Genomic DNA, 9,923 nt, shown 5'->3' on the forward strand with positions numbered 1-9,923 from the left:
CTGGGTAGTACCTTACACTCCATGAAAGTCTTTTCTCCAAAGTCTGTATTTGGTACAAATGGCCTAGAGGTTGATAGTAGCTTCTAAGGATGAATGGGCTAGGGGCATCAAAATGACAACCCTGTTCCAAGGTGTACACACACACACACATATGCACATGCACATACACACACACACACACACACACACACACACACACACACACACACACACACACACACACACCCGCACACACACAAACAGTGCAGTTTACAAGTGGCACTGTCCAATTACATACAGATCACTCCCTATATTAGTTTCTACAAATTCCATGTTTGGAATGTTGCCTTGTCGCAAATATGGCTAAACTCAGCAATAATGACACCTCGACAAGTAATGATTAATAACTATCAAGATAAAGGCATGAAGGTGCTGTGCAGATGGGTTTAATGCTGAGATTATCAGACCTTGCAAAGTAAGAATTCTGTCCTTGGACAAAGTCCCACTTTCAAACTACATACACACACACACACACACACACACGCACACATAAAATTACCCACAAGTATACATAAATGTGTGTCCATATTGCTGACCAATAGGTTAGGGACATCATTTTCAAAGGGGTGCCAGTGGCGGTATTTACCTCAAGTTTCAGTGTTCCTTTTAGCTGTTAGATCTCTTTAACCCAAGCAAGTTTGTGTGTTCGCCAGCTTGTAATTTCTTGTCGGAAACCACGTAAAAAGAATTGGACTTGCAAATAGAAACATCAGCTTCAAAGCCATTATACTTGGAAGAAAACACAAGACGCATCTTGGCCAAGTGGGACAGAAAAAGATCTAATTTAACTGCCAGTCTGGCTTACTCCAAGTTTTCACTTGTGAACAAGCAGAGCATTTTGTTTCCTCCATGGACGCATTTGTGGTCGAAGTCATCCATTCATGCGCATAATGATATTATATGGACATGAGAGGAACACATTATTCAGTGGAGGAGAAAATGGAAATGCCATTTCTCTGGAGGTTCGAGCTGACACTGTGGAAAGGCCAATGAAAAAAAGTTTAAAAATCACATTGTAATACAGTGACCACCAGAGGTCACTGTAATATCCTTTTGTTGATGGTAATCCAGTACACTGAAGTGAAATGACCTTGTGGTCCATGTCTATTATATCTTATTTGTAGTTTAAATATTAGATTTTCATATTTTTAAGATGCTTTATTTTACATAGAGTGTCCAATGCAATCTGAATTACCAGGCTGATTGATGGTATTGTTGTGTTTTAAATACTAACAAAACTCGTCATTAATACCCAAAGATTGACCTATTTACAAGATCATACATTGCAAAGCTAACATGCTGATATGTATAACTTTACTCCACAAACTTGTTTCCTTTATTTCAAATCTCCACTTAAAGGTCAGAGTGGCTGTTACTTCTGTAAAACACTTGTTTGTCTTCTGTTTCAGATTTGTTTGCAATCTTTTGTTTTATATTCAGATTTCATAAACATCTACTGCTAAATTTTTTTGTTTGTTTGTTTTATTTGTTGCAAAGTTGAGGCAAGTCACATTCTGTTGCATGGTTTCCAACCATTTGTCCTTTGTCCAGGTCTGAGGTTCGACTCATCATCTAATGGCAGTCTCTGGTTACGTGCTGGTATATCTGAATCTCAACAATGGTACGGTCTCTAAACAACAGTCAGAGAGCAGTCAGACACTGTAACACAATTATGTTGTTCCAAGGTAAAGCTCCAACAAGCACCCTGTTTTAAAGGCTATTTTAGTCATGTTTTAGTCAACTTAAAAATCTTAGTAGTCATGGCATTACACAGTTATCCATGCTGCAGTTCTGCATGCTGTGTCAACTTTGTGCAACACACTTTGTGAAGTAAGCACAATAAATACGTCTTCAAAAATTCATACCACATATACCAATCGGTACCAGTTTTGTCATAGACATGCAGCCAACAGACAGGTCACCATTTAAATATTTTCCCTGGAAATCGGTTTTATCTGTCATCTATTTGCATAATCATCTTGGTGACATCTTTGATGCTATCAATGTTTGTTTGATCACTCACAAAACGTATTTGCTTTGTGAATGATCAGAAGGCTCGAGAGACCCCAGAGGGGACCGGTGCACTGGCGAATCACAGGTGAGCACGGCCGCGCTTGCCTGTGGTTGCTAGGTAAAGTGGGAGGAGCCTCCAACCCTGCTGTTCTACGGTTCCTGTTTATATTGTAATGTGCTTCTGAGGCTAGCTCCAGTTGTGTGACAGTTGTGTGTAAGCTTGCGAAAGTTCATCTGGGCATCACATGCATAGAGCCTCACCAGTCACTCCAATAACCAAACTTTCATTTGCAAAAAATAATTGCTAGAATGAAAAATGATTGCCAATATGGGACTCCTCTTGTATGCCCATGTGGCCCAGATTCTCATTTTACTTGTGCCAGATCATCAGACGTTCCCCCGGTCGTTCACCCAGCTGACCGTCCCACTGCTTTGGTGATAGAGCACCGCTGCAGTTCCTGACCTGATCAGGGGGAAGCTGGGCTGGCTGGAGAGCTACAGAGACATTTTCCGTCCCAGTACTGCGTGGGCACTGGGGCACGTCGGGTGAAAGAGCTGACTGAGTCCAAACAAAGAGAGGGCACAAAGACAGAGAGAGAGAACGAGGGGGGAGGGGGAGCGAGGAGCAAAAAGAGAGCGATAGAAAGACAAAGGGGGGTGGGCTGAAGAAAATGACCATTCCCCCAGAAAAAGAGGATTAATCTCCACTCTCCCACTCACTCTGGATACAGACTAGCCACATTTATAAACACCCCACTCTCTCACTCACTCTGGATACAGACTAGCCACATTTATAAACACCCCACTCTCTCACTCACTCTGGATACAGACTAGCCACATTTATAAACACCCCACTCTCTCACTCACTCTGGATACAGACTAGCCACATTTATAAACACCCCACTCTCTCACTCACTCTGGATACAGACTAGCCACATTTATAAACACCCCACTCTCCCACTCACTCTGGATACAGACTAGCCACATTTATAAACACCCCACTCTCCCACTCACTCTGGATACAGACTAGCCACATTTATAAACACCCCACTCTCTCACTCACTCTGGATACAGACTAGCCACATTTATAAACATCCCACTCTCTCACTCTCTGTCTAACTCCACACACGTTCACACACTTCACAGGCCAATATCATGGTAAAGATTTGCAAATTCTTATATATACATCAATATCAGATATCTCCACCATAATTTTATGAGTACATTCCTCTTATTACAAAATATCCTAATTTACATCTTTACAGTGCTTACATTATGATTCACAATTTACATATTAACAGCTTTAAAGCTTCGTCTATAGATCACTGGTCTCACTGCTGAATCACATTATTACAACTCTAGAGTTTTCTTAGTAATATCTCCCTATTGTAATGTTTATAAAAAAACATGTCACTCCCACACACTCTGGTGATTAATTCATTTAAAACAAACCTACAATTAACTGTCCATTTGCCTGTACGCTGCATTTTCTCGCCAATAAACACAGGGCTGATCTGCACTGTCAGAGTTCTGTTCTGTTTCATCAGACCACAAAAGACTTTCCCAGAAGAACCGGGGTTTCTCTGGGTCCATTTGGGCAAATATTTGTTGTGCCTTTTTATGTTGCTCATTCAATAGCCTTGGGCTTCTCCCAGGAAGCCCTTCTGTGCAGTGGTGTTCTGTGTGTATGGTACTGGCTGCAACCATTCCACCAGACCACTCCCGGTCAGCTTTTCTTTTCCTACTGTGTCCTGGAAGATTCTTGACAGTTCCGTGAGCCACAAATGAAAACACGGTCACAGAGATCTCTGGAGATGACATCACACCCCTTTAGTGATAAACCTTTTTTCGCTTTTTTGGTTCTTTTGTCTTCACCATTGTCAGAAAAGAACAGAGAATGACAGTGAACTTTTTATGAAGTATTAAAGCCATCATTAATTTGTTAATTCATGCAGTGGGAGCACTGGCAGCAGGGGTGCCACCAGCCATTTTGTGCCCAATGAAAAGATGCCACACGGGCCCTAATGAAAAAAATGACCTAATGTTCTAATAATGTTTCAGGGCCCCTGTCACTCACAGACTTTTGAAATAACCCTAACTCCCCCACCCGGCCCCTGGCAGTTTACTGCAAATTAGCCCCAGCAATCAAGACTCTAGTTTCTTTAATTAAGTTGATGTGGATTGCTCAGATGGGCACCAGTGATTGTTTCATGACTGCTTTTCAGTTTACCCACATTTCCTCAGTTTAATTCTTAGTGTTTAATCGTTATCATTTGCATAATTGTTTCTTTGCCGTTTCAAACCAAATGCATGTAAATCAAAGTATTTTTTTCCAGAAAATATATCATGTCAAAAAACAAAAAAAAGGTTCTAACATGGATAAGAACTGTACTGTTAAGCATTAGAAATATTTACTCCCAGCATACGCTCGTAAACCAATATGAATGAGCTGGGCTGGATGATTGTGCTGTAGCGTCTGCTCTAGACCTTTGGGTCTAGATTGCTGATTTATTTATACCATTGAAATGGTGCTGGGCTGCTAATAGAATATGCCTGGAGTGTGTTCTCTTTCAAAAACAAACAAACAAAAAACAACAGAATTCACACCACTTTTTTGCAGCTAGTTGTTAGGAATTTATTGCTGCATTTGCATCCATAAGCCCTAATGTTGGGTTTGATCCAGGTCTTGGTATGTTTCCTAACTAACGTCAATGGCAGTTATTTATTTTCTCTAACCATTATTTCTAAGTCAGACAATATATACTCACAGAAACACATAGTAGTTAGTGCATGTAGGCCTACATCTAGACTATTGCAATTATAGATGTCATGGAAAACTAATTTTGACTCTAACCTTTAAGACAGAGGCTGTACAATAATTTTCTAATAATATAAATCTTGGGTTTGGGAATCTTTGGTTTGTGCTCCACTGAGTTCTCCTGTTGCTGTGGTAACTGTTGGTAAAGTATATGTCTCCATCTGCATGCCAGTTGTCTGCATGTCAACCGATGTCATGCGGGTGTTAAATGGCAGTTTGCATTTGTATAAAAAAATTGCTGTGAAAGGCTTCGACCAAAAGCTAATGTTTGTCATCCTGCATACATTATTAAGTTAAAATAGTAATGCAAATGAAGGAAGCATGCAAACACATCTGAGAATATTGTCATGAAACAACAAGGGCACTAAACTGAGTGCTAGAAAGACAATCAATTTTAAAGGTTTAGACAGGGCACATGTGTCAGCGTATTTAACAAAGCCAGTCTTCTCTGAATCCAAAGTTCTGGGTTTGCAGACTGTATTACTGTAAAGACCAAACAGAGGGGACTATAATGGGTATAGACATGTTGGCACATCTGTGGTCCCTGTTAAACTTAAGAGACTCACCTTCACTCCAGGTATCTCCTGTGAAACATATTACCACTTTGCCATTAGTGTATGCTCACCATACTGATGCTTGTCTTTCCTGTGCTTCTGTCTAGCTGGTGTAATGTTTGCATGTATAGCGCTGACAAATATCAGTAATGCTTCTATGGTGTCTTAGATTCTTTCGCTATATTACGATGGGATGATGAGCCTGACCCGTAAGGCCGCAATGCAGCATCAACAAAAGCTCTCCTCTGAGAGCTGAAGCATGCTATATACGGTGTTCACATTTAAGTTGACGAGTATATGCTCTCAACCTTATTGCACACGCCTCTGTGGTAATTTGTATGCATGTCTACCGTACACATTCCTTAGATTAGGTCAGATTAAGTCAGAGATCCCACAACTCACCGATTCTTTGTCATCATTCTCTAGCAGATATTTTAGCAGGTCTCCCTGAGGTATAATGACTTATTGTCCAATATATAGTTGATCTGTCCATCTCTTCTACGGATCTTGAGATATAGATTCAGAAATAGTTCTTCAGTGTCTGGCTAACAGCATACCTCCTGCCATTCACACTGAATGTAGATATAAATGGAGGACACTTGACAGCAGTCTTGGGATATGAACAGAGACATAAAGCTAAGGGTTAATGTTCTGATTCATTGCTGTTTTTATTATTCTAGCAGGTACACAGTGAGCAGCTTGAGGAGTCTAGCATGAAAAGAAAAGTATTACTGCTGTTTTTAGAATGCACCACGGTGTTAAGTACTTCCACTCTCCCACACACACACATGCTATGGAGGAATACACTATTATTGGCATGTCACTGGTGAGTGAAAGAGGGAGCATGTTTGGGTGAAGGGTATACATGAGAGTAGGCTAGATAGGTGTGGTGATCATGTGGTCAATTGGTCAGTGTTACATCCTTGGGTGTTGTGAGATAGTTGATTGTGCTGTTGTGCTGGGAGGTTTGTTTTTACAAGTCATCCACACAAGGGCGCTCTAAGAGGAGCCCACGAGAGAGTGAAGATGTGACTCATCATACAGATGGTCTGATCCAACTACTCTTTAAATAGCTACGTTGCTCGTGTGATGGCGCCCTGTGGTGTCTTGATCAGTGGTCGACATGCAGCCACAGTAGACGCTGCTTTGTAGGGCTCTGAGTTTGTAATCAATACCCTCTGTAATAGGTTCTTTAAACAGGGTCTTATGAGTTCTTACTTCACTGTCCATTTCAGGTCTTCACGGAAAGGGCCTTCTGAGCGTGTACTTCTGAGTTTATGTCTCACGTAATATTTCGTAGGTTCTTCAGATGGGACCTTATGAATGTGTACTTGGCCGTTTGGAGGTTTTTTTATGAGGTCTCGTGATGGCATTTAAAGGTACTTATACCAGATTATAGATAGCAGAGGCTAAGCCTCTGCAATGAGAGTAACGAGATTACAGGTTCTACTTATGACTTGTGTATTGTAAATGTTTCTGTCTTTGTTTGGGGTTGTAACGTGAGGGGTACCATGTTTCTTTTGCTCTTTCTATCCTGCTTTTTGTATCAGGGAGTTGGAGAAGAAGTGATGTATTTTGTTTTCCTTTTTTTAGGGAAGTTAGTGGTCAGTTGGAGTTAGTTATGTTTTGTTTATGTTGGCGTAAGTCCTGACACGATACTCCTGTTTGGTTTGGTTTATATCGAGATAGGTATATTATGAAACCTATTAAAAGTTTCCCTCAACAGCATTCAGAGGTGCCATACATCTGAATTCATTTTACATGCCCCCACAAAGCAAAGAGTGCATTATTCTGAGCCAGTACACAACCACATTCTCGCATTATTCTGGATCCATGGTTCAGTACCAGGGTTTTCTACATTTTGCACCAGAAATTGCTAAACCTTCATTCCTTACACTCTCTCTTGCTGGGGCATGCTAATCACATGTAGATGGCACATCCTGTACATCGCACTGCTATGTACACACATAGCTGGCAATCACGTTTTGGCCAGCACACATGGGACAAAACCTAGCCATTATTTCCCTTCTGGCATTAAGATAACTTAAATGTTAATTTGTGGACTTTACAAAATACATTTCAAAATGGGAATATTTACCTGATAAGTTTATAGCAAGACCGAGCTCACAAACTGGTTACACGTGAATGATGGTAGTAAACATTTGATTGAAGCCCAGAGGGAATTTCTGATAAGATTGTTAATCGGAATTATGAGTCATGTGTGTCACCTTGCAGGTCAGGACAGATTCCAAATGGAAGCTGAACACTAACATGCAGCCTGATGTAACCCTGGACTGAGCTATTAGTGTGAGAACGAGACAGCAACCTAGACCCATGCAGTTACCAGCAAATTTCACACATCCAGTATTTAACTGCGGCAGGAAGAAATATGTCCCACTAATGATAGACATCTAAGCAAAGTGCTGGATGTGCTTCTAACTAGCTGTGGCACTGATGTAGTTATTGACAGAAATAATCCCAAAATGAGGCTCTCCATGCTATTTACCATGCCAGTCAACATTATAGGGGACACACATTTTAGAGGGAGTTATAAGAACAGTATGCCAAGAGTGTGAATCAAACAGAAGGCCTAGATGAGAAGGCAAATTGGAGCCTGAAAAAAAGCCACAAGAACAGCTGGCCAAGTTACAGGCGAAGTCTGGATGATACATCTACAAACTGTTTATTTCTCTCACTGAAAGTTTTAAGCTTTTGCCTCAAGTGTCTTACAGGTACAAGATCCAAACCAAGATCCAGAAGTGAAACCCACAGGAGAGGAACCTCTGAAACCTAGCGATGAAGTCTTGGTGTAATATCAAACAATAAGTGCCAAGAGGGTTCAATTAATCAATCAATCAATCAATAGTAGTACAGTTCCGCATGTTACAAGAGAATACAATATTTAAGTAAGGGCAGATATTTCAATAGCTACAATGTTATACCAAAGATAATTAACTAATTTGGAGTCTGCTGTTCCACATTCTTTCTATTTAGTTGGTTAATTAGATAGTATATGTTTGTGGTTTTGATTAATAGTTCAGCATACCTCAACATGTCCTCTCTTGAATTAATGTTTAAATGTCTTGTTTGATTTAAATCCATTTCAGTTCATCTGATGTGTCATATAATCAGAATATTACACTCAGTTTGTAAGTATCTGCTTTTTCAGTGGATGTACATATCCAGCTGATGTTTTTAGTTGTCCAAAATACACACAGGTGACCTTTGCCCAGCCCTGCTTTGATGAATATAAAGTCAGTGACAGGTTCTTGGTACCAATTTAGCAGCCCAGTTTTATAGCAGCGCTATAAAAATCCTTATTTGTATACTTACATGATAGTGATCGGGTTTTTCTGGTAAAGCAGCTTTCCAAAAACACTCAGTTAGCCACATAGCGAATTAGTTACCATCCCAGGAAACTACATCCCATGTGCTATTTTATGTTTCAAACTATCTTCACAGCTGACTAGAGAATACAATATTTCAGTAAGTGCAGATATTTCAATAGCTACAATGTTATATCTCTTGAAATAATGATTAAAACGTCTTGTTTGATTTAAATCCATTTCAGTTAATCTGATGTATCATATAACTAGAATATTATACTGAGGATCAAGTCTTACTAATTCAGATCAAAGATTTATGTGTTTCCCTCTAAAATGTATAAAGAGCATCTGTCTATTCTTCCAAGTACAGAGCAAAAATGTTATCACAAAGTTTGGATTAGTTATGTCTTCATTCGACTTGTCCTGTTTCGTCCGACATTTTATCCCTTTTACACTGTCTTCTGGCTTTGCTATCAACCTAAAGCAGTTGGTTTATGGGATTTTGCAAGTTTTCTGCTCCAAATGCAGAATAAATCTTCCTTGAACCAAAGCAAACTTTGCTTCAGCAATGACACTGACTCATGTCCTTCCATGTTCTACTCTTATAAATTAATTTGCAGTTTTTAAGTATCTGCTTTTTCAGTGGATGTACATATGTTTGTAGTTGTCGGAGTCACACACAGGTGACCTTTGCCCAACCCTGCTTTGATGAACATACAATACAACATTTAAGTAAGGGCAGATATTTCAATAGCTACAATGTTATACCAAAGATAATTAGCTAATGTGGAGTCTGCTGTTTTACATTCTTTCTATTTAGTTGGTTAATTAGATAGTATATGTTTGTGGTTGTGATTAGTAGTTCAACATACCTCAACATGTCCTTTCTTGAATTAATGTTTAAATGTCTTGTTTGATTTAAATCCATTTCAGTTCATCTGATGTGTCATATAATCAGAATATTACACTCAGAATTAATTTGCAGTTTGTAAGTATCTGCTTTTTCAGTGGATGTACATATCCAGCTGATGTTTTTAGTTGTCCGAAACACACAGATGACCTTTGCCCAGCCCTGCTTTGATGAACATAAAGTCAGTGACAGGTTCTTGGTACCAGTTTAGCAGCCCAGTTTTATAGCAGTGCTATACAAATCCTTCTTTGCATACTTCAGGT

Source organism: Electrophorus electricus, chromosome 11, assembly GCF_041902795.1.
Source record: "Electrophorus electricus isolate QZ-2024a chromosome 11, ASM4190279v1, whole genome shotgun sequence".
Lineage (NCBI taxonomy): Eukaryota > Metazoa > Chordata > Actinopteri > Gymnotiformes > Gymnotidae > Electrophorus > Electrophorus electricus.